General features: G+C 47.3%; 1 protein-coding gene across 5 annotated transcripts in view; it reads right to left on the bottom strand.

The window, feature by feature from the left end:
• Nucleotides 1-13,655, bottom strand: part of KCNT1 (potassium sodium-activated channel subfamily T member 1) — a 2,308,650-nt gene that overhangs the window by 1,952,400 nt on the left and 342,595 nt on the right. The gene's annotated exons all lie outside the window — the stretch shown is intronic.

Here is a 13,655-nt window from a genome sequence, read left to right as displayed (position 1 = left end):
TCCGGATCGTTTGCATGCAATTGAAGCTTACATCGACAGCGGAGCAATCGGCAATTATGTGGACCGTGAAATGGTATCAAGGATGAATCTACCTCTTTGTCCTAAGGCAGTAAAAGACGTCATTACTACAGTGGATGGCACGGAGATAGCCTCCGGACCAGTAACTCACACCACCCAGGAAGTGACGTTAGTGAGCCAAGATGGACACCGGGAGAAAATCGTGTTCGATGTGATCAAGACCCCACAGTTCCAGATCATTCTAGGAATTCCTTGGTTAGAGAAGCACAATCCTCAGATCGATTGGCGAGCAAAGACGGTTCAGTTTCCTGAATATATCCCCACTTGTTATCCTCAGCCAGACGTTTCACTGGCAGCAATCTCTTCTGAGGTTGCCCAACTACCTCCTGAATACCAGGAATTCCAAGACGTCTTTCAGAAGGACCAAGCTAACTCCCGGCCTCCTCATAGGTCTTACGACTGTCAAATAGACCTGATACCCGGATCTACTCCTCCTTGCAGTAGGATTTATGCCCTCACCGAGCCAGAGAATCTCCACCTCAGACAATATCTGGACCAATACCTAGCTAACGGGTTTATCCGTCCTTCAAGATCCCCAGCTTCTTCGGCTTTGTTCTTCGTTCCGAAAAAGGAAGGAGACCTTAGAACTTGTATAGATTACCGCGCCCTGAACCAAATCACCGTTAAAAACAGATACCCGTTGCCTTTGATCCCTGAACTCCTGGACCAAGTCAAAAACGCATGTATATATACAAAGTTGGATCTCAGAGGAGCCTACCATTTGGTACGAGTAAAAGAGGGCGATGAATGGAAGACGGCCTTCCGCACCAAGTATGGGCTGTTTGAATATCAAGTTATGCCCTTTGGACTATGCAACGCTCCGGCCGCCTTCCAGTATTTTATGAATGACGTCCTCAGAGAACTCATAGATGTGTGTGTAGTTGTCTATATTGACGACATCCTCGTCTATTCACCATCTGAAGAGGAACATCGGAAACACGTTAAAGAGGTCCTCGAGAGATTGCGTCGACATAACCTTTTTGCTAAGCTTGAAAAATGCGTTTTCAATGTAACTGAAGTTGAATTCCTGGGATTCATACTGTCGCCTAACGGAGTCCATATGGATTCAAAAAAGGTCGATGCATCATCAAGTGGCCTTCACCAACCTCTGTAAAAGGAGTTCAAAGCATGTTAGGCTTTGCTAACTTTTACCGCAGGTTCATTCCCAAATTCTCTCGAATAGTCCAGCCCATCACCGCTCTGTTAAAGAAAAACAAACGTTTTGAGTGGTCTACAGAGGCGGAACAAGCTTTCCCAGACTTAAAAGCTAAATTCATCTCTGCACCTGTTCTGAAACATCCCCGCCCAGAACTCCCCTACATCGTTGAAACAGATGCTTCTAGTCTTGCTATGAGGGCAGTTTTATCACAAAGGGATCCAGTTACACACCAATTACATCCTGTAGCCTTTTGGTCCTGCAAATTCTCGGCTCCCGAGATCAACTATACTATTACAGACAAGGAACTTCTAGCTATCAGATTGGCCTTTAAGGCCTGGCGGCATTACCTTTTGGGAGCCAGACACACAGTCACAGTAATGACAGATCACCGCAACTTACAATATCTGAAGACGGCCAAAGCTCAGTCTTCCAGGCAGCTCCGCTGGGCTCTGTTTTTGGCTGAGTTTGACTTTATAATTACTTCTCGACCAGGCAGTAAAAACGGAAAAGCAGATGCCCTCTCCCGTATGGGAATAGATGAACACTTGACCAATCCTGAACCAATACCCATAATCCCTGAACAAAGAGTTTTGGGTTTGGTCAGCGCTCAATCCCTTGAAGACATCGAGACAACGGTCAAATCACTCCTAACTCCGGCAGAATTACAGGACTGGCAACTCAAGGGGAAGGACTTCTCAGTGGATCAAGACCTACCATATTTCCGAGGACGATTGTACTTGCCCTGTGAGAAAATACAAAAACAGGTAATCTCCTGTTATCATGACTCATTAATGGAGGGCCACCCTGGCATTACCAAAACCATGGAAAAGGTCAAAAGACATTTCTGGTGGCCATCATGGAAGAAGGACATTAGAGACTTTGTAATCTCCTGCGGTGTGTGTGCTCAGAATAAAAGCCAGAAGGAGAAACCAGCCGGCCTCTTACACCCGCTTGACATCCCTCCCTGTCCATGGCATACCCTGTCCATGGATTTCCTCACTGACTTACCTCCGTGCTCAGGGTATAAAACCATTTTAGTAGTCGTGGATCTATTCTCCAAGATGGCTCACTTCATTCCCCTAAAGGGCCTACCTTCAGCTTCAGTGTTAGCCCGAGAATTCCTAGAAAACATTGTTCGGTTACACGGTTTTCCCTCGGTTTTGGTCTCCGATAGAGGAAGTCAATTCATCTCCCACTTTTGGCGAAGTTGCTGTCGCTTAGCCCAGATTGATGTGAGACTTTCAACTAGTCACCATCCCCAAACTGACAGACAAACCGAGAGGACAAATCAAACTCTGGAGCAATATTTACGTTGCATGCTCCAACAAACTGAAAACCCTTGGAAGGATATCCTTTGGATCGCTGAATATGCTTATAACAATTCGATCCATTCTGGAACCGGGAAGACTCCCTTCTTCCTGTTATACGGAACCCATCCTAGGACCTCTAACCTGGATCCTCCCCAAAAACTCGAAACACCTACTGTGGATCACTTGCACTCGGTGATCACTCATGCTTTTAAAGAAGCCACTGCCCATCTGCAAAGAGCTAAAGCACTATACAAAAAAGGAGCGGATCTACACCGTAAAGAGGCCCCTCACTACTCTGTAGGAGATCAGGTCTGGTTATCCACTAAGCACCTGCCTCTAAAAGGACCCCGCACTTTCATCCCGAGATACCTAGGACCCTATCTCATCTCTGCCATAATTAATCCGGTGGCTGTCAAATTGGAATTGCCTTCTCATATGAAAATACATCCAGTATTCCATGTCTCCCTACTAAAACCAGTACAACCAGAAACCCGATTGACCAAACTCCCAGAACCTGTTCTAGTGGATGGAGAACTTGAGTTCGAAGTAAAAAACATCCTAGACTCCAAAATCTCCAAATCTAAGTTATACTACCTGGTTGATTGGAAAGGATACGGCCCCCAGGAAAGGTCTTGGGAACCCTCAGAACATGTCCATGCACCTCGTCTGGTCAAGAAATTCCATCTAAATCACCCCGACAAGCCAAAACCCCTGGAGAAGACGCGCTTGGGAGGGGCCTTGAGGGGGGGTGCTGTCATGATCACTGCTTCCAAGGGGCTAGGACCAGCCCAACGTCCTTGGAAGCAGGCCTCTAACCTTCATCCTAGGCACCAGCCGGTCCCCTTTGGGACCTTTTGGACCTTGTCCTGGCGCCGGTGGCACCAGGCTCATCAAAATCACTGGTCCCGGCACTGGAAGCGCCGGGCTCATAACATGTATAAAGATGCTTGGGTGGACTTACCTGCAGCAGACCATGCTGCTTACTTACCAGCCATATGGGAATCCTCTACGAGCCGGGACTAGTTTCTTACCTGGGTGGGGCAGGCTCCACTCCCTGGATACAACACTGGAACTCTTCTAGAACAGGAACTCTTTTCTTTCCTGGGCGAGGCAGTGGAGGAAGACGCCTCATCACTCCAAGGCTATTTAAACCACACCCGATTGATGCAACGTGCTTCGCGTTATTCTGCATCTGCAGCAGAACGCTCACCGTGTCGGTTCCAGTCTTCTTTCCTCCGATCCTGAACCTGTGAGAACAAAAGCTTACCTTTCTTGTATCCAGCCTTCAGAAGCACCTGCAAAGACAAAGAAACAACAGGTTAGCACAGCAACCTTCACTCGCAGCGCTTTCCTTACCTGATCCATCGGCAGTTACCAACTCTTCGCGCTGCTCCTCCGCCATTATAAAAGCCTGTGAAGACAAAAGCATAATTATTCCTGTGGGGAATTTACTTACCGGCACCCCTCGAATTCCGGTTTTCTTCAACGCTGCATTCCTGCACCTGAAAGAGAAAAGGAGAGACATTAGGCAGGCTATTTACTCACGCGCCATCGCGCCCTCCACAATAGGCGCCTGCAAATACTCCGGCGTTTTCCAGAGTCTCTTCAGCATCCGAACTCATATCTGCAAAAGAAAAGAGACAGTTGGAGTGCATTTCGAAAGCAGGCAACAGGCACTTACTTACGCACTCCCAAGCGCTTCATTCCTATGCGCTGGCTCGAACTCCGGCTCTCTTCAAACCACCATCTTCCGCCTCAAGAGCACTGCAAGACAAAAGGCACCATTTGAAAAGAACATTATACAGAGCCCTATTCCATACTAACGTGCCCACGCACCTAAAGACTGTAAGGACATTAAAGGGGCCCGGAAACTCACCGTTCGTGCAGTTAACGACGGTTAGCAATCCTCTGAAGTCAAGAGGCCTACGTTTCAACCCAGTAAAGGAACTGGTAACGGCACCCTGCACCAGACGCAGATGGAGAGTCCAGCATTCACCTATCTAAGGTGAGCACGTTGACCTTGGGGCTCCACGGAAAAGTGAGAGGGGGAGAGAGAGAGACACCCGACAATCCCAGGTCATTAAGCCATATTCTTTCACCTGCAGGCATCTTACTCTTCGAGTTAGACACACAGTGCGAAGAGGCCCAGCCCCGGAAGCCAATCGAAACCTGCACTTCACTTTTCAAGATACAGTTACCACCCTGCCAAGACCAGCGCCTCCGTGGGAATCAGGTGAGCGTTACAGCGGCCAGCTGGTGGCAAGTGCAAGAGTAAGTGCAGACATCAGGTGTCAAGTGCTAGTAGGGGGCTGTAGGGATACAGAAAACAGTCCCCAACTGCGGGGGATGCCAGGGACGCAGTGCAGGTGTGAAACTGGCAGGGGAGGGGACCTGGGCCCGAGATCAGAGGGTAGACAAGTGACCAGTGAAGTTTCAGTTTCAGCCAGGAGTTCAGCAGGGGAGAGGAGGAGAGAAAGCAGAAGCAAAGAGGAAGCTTTTGAGGTGCTTCCGGAACTGGAGATGTTTCTCCTCAAGTTTCAGGGTGGCAGGGAGGCTGTTCCAGAGGGAGGCCACAGCCAAAGAAAGAGATCTACCACCAAATTGTTGCTTGGAGAAGCGACTGACTCTGAGGGAGTTGGATGTGTATGAGCGAAGAGCTTGAGAAGGAAGATATTTAGGAAGAGAGAGTTGAAGGTATTGAGGCCCCAGGCTCCTGAAGGCCTTGTGGACAATGCAGAGGGTTTCGAACTTAATCCTCGCAGCCACTGGGAGCCAGTGCAGAGATTTCAGTCTGGGAGAGATATGATCCCTGGGCTTGAGGCTAAGGACAAGTCTTGCAGTCCTGTTTCTTCCTGTTTTTCTGTCTGTTTGTCACATCTACAAGTATGATTACTATATGTTCAATAATTTACTTCATTGGTGTGTCTTAAAACAAAGTAAAATGTGATTTGTAACAATTTGATTGTGCTGAAAGATATTTTCTGTGCTTGCCATCAAACACATGACTTTATTAATATAAGCCCACTCTACAAAAAAAATCCAATTAAAATGGCGGGCCTACAGATTATATCGCAGTTAAAAAGCTGATTCAATTCAAGACTTTTTGCATGAAATTATTACCTTTTGAGCCCCCCTTTGCTTAGTTGTACTTGCCAACTGCCCCTTTGCACATCAGAGTAGGCTTTCATTTTCTCCCTCGTTCCCTATTTTGGTGGGAGCAGGACATTAAAAGGAGGAGTTAAAGGAGATAACACAGACCCTGTGGAGGACAGCACCTGAAGCCCTGCAGCCACACCAAAACGCACATGTGAAGGGCTGGAAAAGGAGTCATGCAGCCACACCAAGAGAACACCAGAAACCACTAACACACCTGAACTAGCTGCGCCAAGACTGCATTCTGGGACTACACAGCAAACTCCATGTCAACAGACAAGCAGAACAAAAGTGTCGATCAGAGCAAAAAATCAATCACCCAAAAGGCAGTTGGGCACTAGCACCTTTGGGCGTATCTCATGCGCAGAATGGAATTACCATGATAAACGATCATGGACCCAAATAATCGCACAGACTCAACGAATATGGCAAAGTACTACTTTATTGTCAGCTCCAATACAGTATGGAAATCTAGCAATCATAACAAGTCGCAGTTTACTCACTCTCAGTTACTTTACAAATAAACTAAGACTTTATACCTCAATGTGCGTCAGCTATGATATCATCCTAAGTGGCAAATAATAAAACCTACCAAGGGGAGGGATTGGTTAAGGAAACATATATACCTATAGTATGTATACATGGTAACAACCCCATTCTGTTAGGCACGCATTGAACTACCTCTAAATACATATAATACAGATTATAGAAAACAGTAACTGTGCATCATCCTTTGCTACATTGTATCATTGTATTGCATGCCACTACATAGCCCTTTATGATTGGTTGGCATACTCTCCTAACCTTGGACTTTCGGTTTGCAGCACTTAAGCACAACGAAACCCAGGTGCGGGGAATAAGGTCAGACCACGGCCCACTTTGCTCAATTAACCTCCATCTCTGATCAGTTACACCATGAGCCAAGGCTTCTCCTTTGTAGCTGACCTTGCTGGCTGTTCTCTTCTATGGGAATTTTAAGGGAGTGTAGGTACATCACTATCTTCAGTTGAAGCTTAATGAATAGACCTTGTTTTCGAGCCTTGCATCACGTGTTAGTAGACCAGGAATTTGTTCATTTCAACCTTTTATTTACTGCTATTTGATTCAATTATACTGGGTGTCATTACTCCTCTTGGCCTCTGGAGACTTGGTGGTTCCATCTTATATGTACTTTCTGCATCCTTAATTGTTCAATACTTGGCACTTGCAAATGTTTTCGCTTCTGTTTAAACTAAGGGAAATATGTCCCTCATTCATATTTTATCCTGGTTAACTCCCTTTGTACCTTTCAATTATTTCTTGATGTGTCATCCACAGTCTCAGCCAAACAGATATTCTTTGTTCCTCGCTCAAAAACTGTTTCCTCAGTGTTTTTCAGCCTCGCAGCTGTGGTTTGCCTTCTGAGGTATCTTGACACGATCCGACGTCCATCTTTCCATCATGGCTGCTTTCCTCACGTTATAGTTTCTACTGCTCCTAGGGTATACTGTTTCTTCGTTTCTGCATACATGTTTCTCTTGTTACTTCAATTACTTTATCATTCTTTAAGTATTCATCTATTGTTTCAGTGTGTCTTAGTATCTTCACTTCACAATGTCACTTGACTCTGGTATAACTTCATTTACAGCTCTTCTATGTTCAATGGTGTATGCTGACAACCTTCTACCACATCAGTTCGACGGTACATTTGATAACGTTGTCTGAGTGCATAACGTCTCTCATATCTTTGGTACGGTATTGGGATAATAATTGGTGTCATGCACTGTGTCTTTCTACAACTCTTCCAGTACGACAGAGGTGAGGTGGCGAGCACTAGAGATGACGTCAGCTGCTTCTCTAAACAGGTATAGCGCACACAACCACCCGAAGGTGAGAAGCTACTAAAACCATACACTCCCACTACAACCTACATGCCAACATTAGCCATTCCATTCGGGAGACTTGACTCCAGTCCTGGTTTTAACTTTGCGTCTAGACTTCGGTTTACAATTGGGAATGTCAGGACTACAAATACCGGAATGCAAAGTTAAAACCAGGACTGGACTAATGTCTTCAAATGGAACCGATAATGTTGGCATGTATGCTACAAGTATACATCAATACGCAGTGTGCAATTAAATACATTGCTGCCAACTATGTAACGTCATGTTAAACAATCTGCAAATAAATAGTGTCAAAATGCATATGTGCAACCACATACACTTTCAAATATGATAAAAAGAGGCACTATCATCTGCAATATTGTGAAAAGGCCACACGAGGTAAGTACAAACGCATCTAAGACAATGGTCCAAACACAATGTAGGGGACAGTGTGGTCACAAATTACACTGACGAACTAAGGAAGTGCTTATCAAGGACACAGACACACACACATGGGGAAACACAAGCACACAAGTTGACAAACACACACACACACACAAGGACGTGCGCACACAAGGACACAAATACACTCAATGGGGACACACAAGGGAACACACACTCAAAGACACACACACACAAGGGGTCACACAAATGGACACACACACACACACACACGGGGACACACACACACAAGGGTGCACACACAAGGACACACACACACACAAGGGGACACGCACACACACAAGGGGACACACACACACACAAGGACCCACACACAAGGGGAAATACACACACAAGGACACACACACACAAGGGTGCACATACAAAGACACAAACACACACAAGGGGACACACACACACACCCAAGGACCCACACACAATGGGAAACACACACACAAGGGGACACACACACAAGGGTGCACACATAAGGACACAAACACACACAAGGACACACACAGACACACCCACAAGGGGACACACACACACAAGGACCCACACACAAGGGGAAACACACACACAAGGGGACACACACAGAAGGGTGCACACACAGGGACACAAACACACACAAGGACACACACACACACACACAAGAGGACACACACACAAGGGCCCACACACAAGGGGAAACACACACACAAGGACACACACACACAAGGGTGCACACACAAGGACACAAACACACACAAGGACACACACACACAAGGGGACACACACACACACAAAAGGACCCACACACAAGGGGAAACACACACACAAGGGGACACACACAGAAGGGTGCACACACAGGGACACAAACACACACAAGGACACACACACACACACACAAGAGGACACACACACAAGGGCCCACACACAAGGGGAAACACACACACAAGGACACACACACACAAGGGTGCACACACAAGGACACAAACACACACAAGGACACAAACACACAAGGGGACACACACAAAGACACAAACACACACAAGGACCCACACACAAGGGGACACACACACACACACACACACACACACATAAGGAGACACACACACAAGGAGACACACACACACACACAAACCGGACAAACACACACACGGGACACAGACACACAAAGGGGACACACACAAGGGAACACCCACAAGAACACACACACAAGGACACAAACACACACACACGGACAGACACACACAAAGGTCCACATAACCCGAGGGAATGTTGCAATACCCATAAACGGTTTCCTAGAGGAAGGATGGAAAACATCCTAGCGCTGCTTCTGCATAGTCCATCAAGTCCACGTTTTGAGGAAAAGACCCAAATCAGCTAAGCCTCTTCATACTCACGCCTTTGCCTTGATGGGAGATTACAACGAGAAGTGGCCTCCCACAATGCAAGCAAGTTCAGGTACCTCGACATGAGAGTCAATGCACGCTCCAAGGGTTCCAGGAGCCGCAGACCAGCAAAGATCCCAACGCTTCCAGTCGAGTTCTGACAGCGTCTGGCCAGCGCCGACCCACCCCATGACAGAGGAGGAAAGACATGGCACGCCTCACACGGCATCGGGAGACCATTAAAAGTAACACGCAGAGTCCTGCTGCGAACCGTTCCACGTGGTAACTCTTCCATCCTTTTGTTTCCTTTTGTGCAGAGTGTCACGGAGCGATGCTACACATAGCAGTATGACAGGATTATGGTAGGTAGCTATGAGGGCTCCGCGGACACTCCAGCAGTGTGAGTCCCACGCGTCCAGTGCTTGGGCCTGACAATGGCGCCTTCCTCTCGTGCACTCCTGCACTGGCTCGTCACAATCTAGGAGCGAGTAAATCGTGACCAGCAGACGCCCAGTGTGGTAGTGCTGGGCTTGATGTATGATGCTACTCGCTCCACACTTGCAATTCTCAATACTGTGCCAGCCCGCACATGCCAACAAGCGATAGTAGGACCAGTATTTGAACCCATGCTCTCTCCCATGCTCTCTCCAAGCACAGCGGGGCAGGCGCCACTAGGTGCCAGCAAATGGCCATCACTGAGCAGGCAGAGGGCGAGATGCTCACCACACCTGGGGCAACGCGCTCCGAAGCAGCCCACCCCTTTCGCAAAGGGCAATGCTGCACACATGCAGGGAGTCTTTTTTGGGTGTGTGTGCTCAGCTTCACTGTGCCCTCTCCAGAGCGTGCTTAGTGTTCATATTTGTCGCCAGGGTTAGGATGATGCAAGGAGCCTCTGCAGGCCCAGGCGATGTAGGACCATGTAGTAGAAAAAGCATAACTTCGTTGCACATATGTCACAGGTTCATGTTCCACTCATTTCACGTAGCAGAGAAACACACGCACCAGCCATCCTCTGCCATAGACAGCTCAGGCCCACCTATCATTCACATGAGCATTGCATTCCCTAGCAAATACATTGCCTTGTTTGGGCATATTTAGAGTCAGGCTCTGGAAAATGAGGATTTCCAGCATGGCAAATCAACACACATAACCTGGCACATGAGCAGTCTCGCCAATGCACATGAGTGCCAAGCCAAGATACCTTCAGGTCTAAGTGGCGCTCTACAAGTTCCAGTTTCATTCATTCATTCATGAGTCATCCAGCTTCAGTACATGAGCAGGCTCAGCCAGGGGTGGACTGGCCTTTAGGGAACTCTGGAGATTTCAGGGTAGTCCTCTGCACCCTGGCCAGGGGTGGACTGGCCTTTATGGAAGTCTGGAGATTTCCTGTTAGACCGCTGCACCCTGCCCTGGGGTGGACTGGCCACTGGAGATTTCCTGGTAGGCCTCTGCACCCTGGCCAGGGGTGGACTGGCCTTTATGGAACTCTGGAGATTTTCCCGACAGGCCTCTGCACCCTGGGCCTCTTGTGTGGGGTATTTCCACATGTTTCTATAGAAAAAGTCTGGGGCTTGCTAAAAATGTGTAATATGGGGCCACTTTGAAAATTGTTTCCAGAGCCTCTTTTAGTTCCCAGTCCACCCCTGGGCCACCCCTGGGCTCAGCCTACACGACCAGACCATACGTGGCAAAAAAAAAGCGTTCCCAGTGCAACACATGAACATTCAAGCCCTGGCACATGAACAATCGCTGCCTGGCGTGAGAGCGCTCGAGTCCCGCCACTCAGGTCTGACACATGAGAAGTTCAGCCCTGAGACCTGACTCTCCCAGCATGGCATGTACTCGATGCAAGCTGCCAACAAGATACATCCCGGCCTGGCACATGACCAGTCCCAGTCTCAGCAGCACCATGTTAGTAGGACTGGCAGAGGGTGAGGGCCAGCTGAAGCATTCAGAGCAATACGCTTGCACATGAGCAGCTTCTGCACACAAGTTGCACTTCCGGCTCCTAAGCAGCTCTGTCAATAAAGGGTCATGGGATAGGTCAGCACCACTACGAGCACATTAGACAGCACCCTGAAATGATTGGCTGGCAAATGATGTAAGCATCGTGGCATGTGCTGGAAGTCATGTTACTGGTATGTTTAAATTGTCATGGGATACTGACACAGGAATGGTGGCCTGATATGTCCCCTGGAACAGCATCATATGGTCTGCTTTCGTGTCTAAGGGGCTTTAGGGTCAGCAGTTTTCACATTGGGCAAAATGAACAGTTGTTCTGCTGCACAGCCAGTGCTTTTTCATAGCGGGACTCAACTCCCTGCTCGTATCTTGGGTACTCTGGAAGATCTCGTTCAGAATTCACTGTAAACTCCGAATGTGTCAGGGTCCCTGTCTGGCTTCATGGGCGTCTCTCTGGTTCTCCCAGAATGTCCAGCCATCTTTTACACTGGTCTGGCTCTGATGTCCAGGCATGTCTAATGGCCGAAAGCTGCGTAACTAAGGTACTCATAAGCCTCTGTGCCAGCATTTACAGATCTAAACGCAAGTCAGTGCTGCACCCCAACTTCCTCTGGGGTCATTCATTGTGCGGACTGTAGCGTTTTGCAGTCAAAGTACAGCTTGGATATTGAGCACATCACCTGCGAACCCATTACATGGGGCTGTGTGAGCAGATTAAAAGGCAGACACACAATTTCCAATGCCCACACATGTGCGCCTGAAGCAAGTCTGCCTGGAACAGTGAGGCCGGAAATGACAGAGAGTTGCAATTACCCTTTCCTGATGACAAGAGATGATGCTGTAAGAACATCTATTGGAAGACAAAATCACTGGAACAGTGAAGTGGTATTGAATTATTTAGAAATGAATTATGAGGGCAGAGGAAAAGAGCTGTAGGCATCAAAAGTAGGGCGTTTAATCACACACTGCGTTTTCTTTTCATTCTATCTGGAAAAATGAAGGGAATAGGATTAAAGAGCTGCATACTGTGCTGAAAAAAAAAACATAGTCTGGGACAGTGTTGTCAAATCCAGATCTCTAGGGCCTGAACCGTGACGGGTTTTCAGGATAACCCTCATTAATATTCATGAGACACACATGTGCATACATTTAGAATCATTGAATGCAAATAAAGGTTACATTCTAGTGCAGCAGCATAGCAGCCTTTCTTGAAACTGTTCACCAGAGATGTCTTTCCTTGTGCAATATACAAAGAGGTTTCACTGTTCCATAGGTCAGTTGATGATGGGTGTTCTACAAAGCAGAAACATGCACTGTAGTGCTGCAACTGTGGAACGCCCTTGAAAAAACTGATGTCCCCCCTATAATTGCAATGATCCCAGAAAAAAGGCAAACATGTGGCATTGTGTTTATTTTACAGGTCTCACAATTGTTTAGTGAATTCTTGAATGGTCTATTCGTTATTTCTGTGAATGCCCATACGTGTTACATGTGTCCTAGACACATCTTATGGCTTCACTTAACTGTTCTCTTTTGATTCGTTTTATTTCAGAAAGTAACATGTTCCTGCAAAGTGACAACAAGGGGCTATCATTCTGTGCAAAAACAGAACATGTGCTAAATGCGAAGAGCATGAGCTAAATCATGGCTATGGAGCAGGATTCTGGTACCATTGCACAGCTGCAAGTATCATGTGTGAGCGCACACATGCCTGTGCATGCACAGCTTTATTAACACAAGTTAATGTGCTAAAGTGCACATGTATCATTCTGTGCAAAAACGGAACGTGTGCTAAATGCTAAGAGCATGAGCTAAATCATGGCTATGGAGCTGGATTCTGGTACCATTTGCACAGCTGCAAGTACCATGTGTGAGCGCACACACGCCTGTGCATGCACAGCTTTATTAACACGAGTCAATGTGCCAAAGTGCACATGTGTCATAATCCCGCCCCTGTTTCATGGTCACAGAGAGGATTTCTTTCACCCTTTAAGCCTGTGGCAATTTGACTCTGGTTAGACAGCCCTGTGCCGTGTGCATTGCGTGTGTGTTTTCTTCTGCTTACATCAAAGTTTCAAAGGCACCAGAGTGTATGTTTTTGATAGACAGGTTTGGATTATGTGCTGCTGTGCCGTTCGTTTTCACTAAACAGGCAGGTAAGAGTGCAATGCTGGGAACGGACTGGGTTTATATACATGTGTCGTGCCCACAGTGCACTTTATGGCAGGAAACAGAACAATCTCATTAAACATTTCTTACATTCTGACTCAGCCCTGCCCTAAAGTTAGACTCCCAAAGCCTACTGGCATTTTGCCATTAC

The sequence above is a fragment of the Ambystoma mexicanum genome, chromosome 8, assembly GCF_040938575.1.
Source record: "Ambystoma mexicanum isolate Mex_15411 chromosome 8, UKY_AmexF1_1, whole genome shotgun sequence".
In the NCBI taxonomy this organism is placed as follows: domain Eukaryota; kingdom Metazoa; phylum Chordata; class Amphibia; order Caudata; family Ambystomatidae; genus Ambystoma; species Ambystoma mexicanum.
This window is presented reverse-complemented; position numbering and strand designations above follow the sequence as displayed.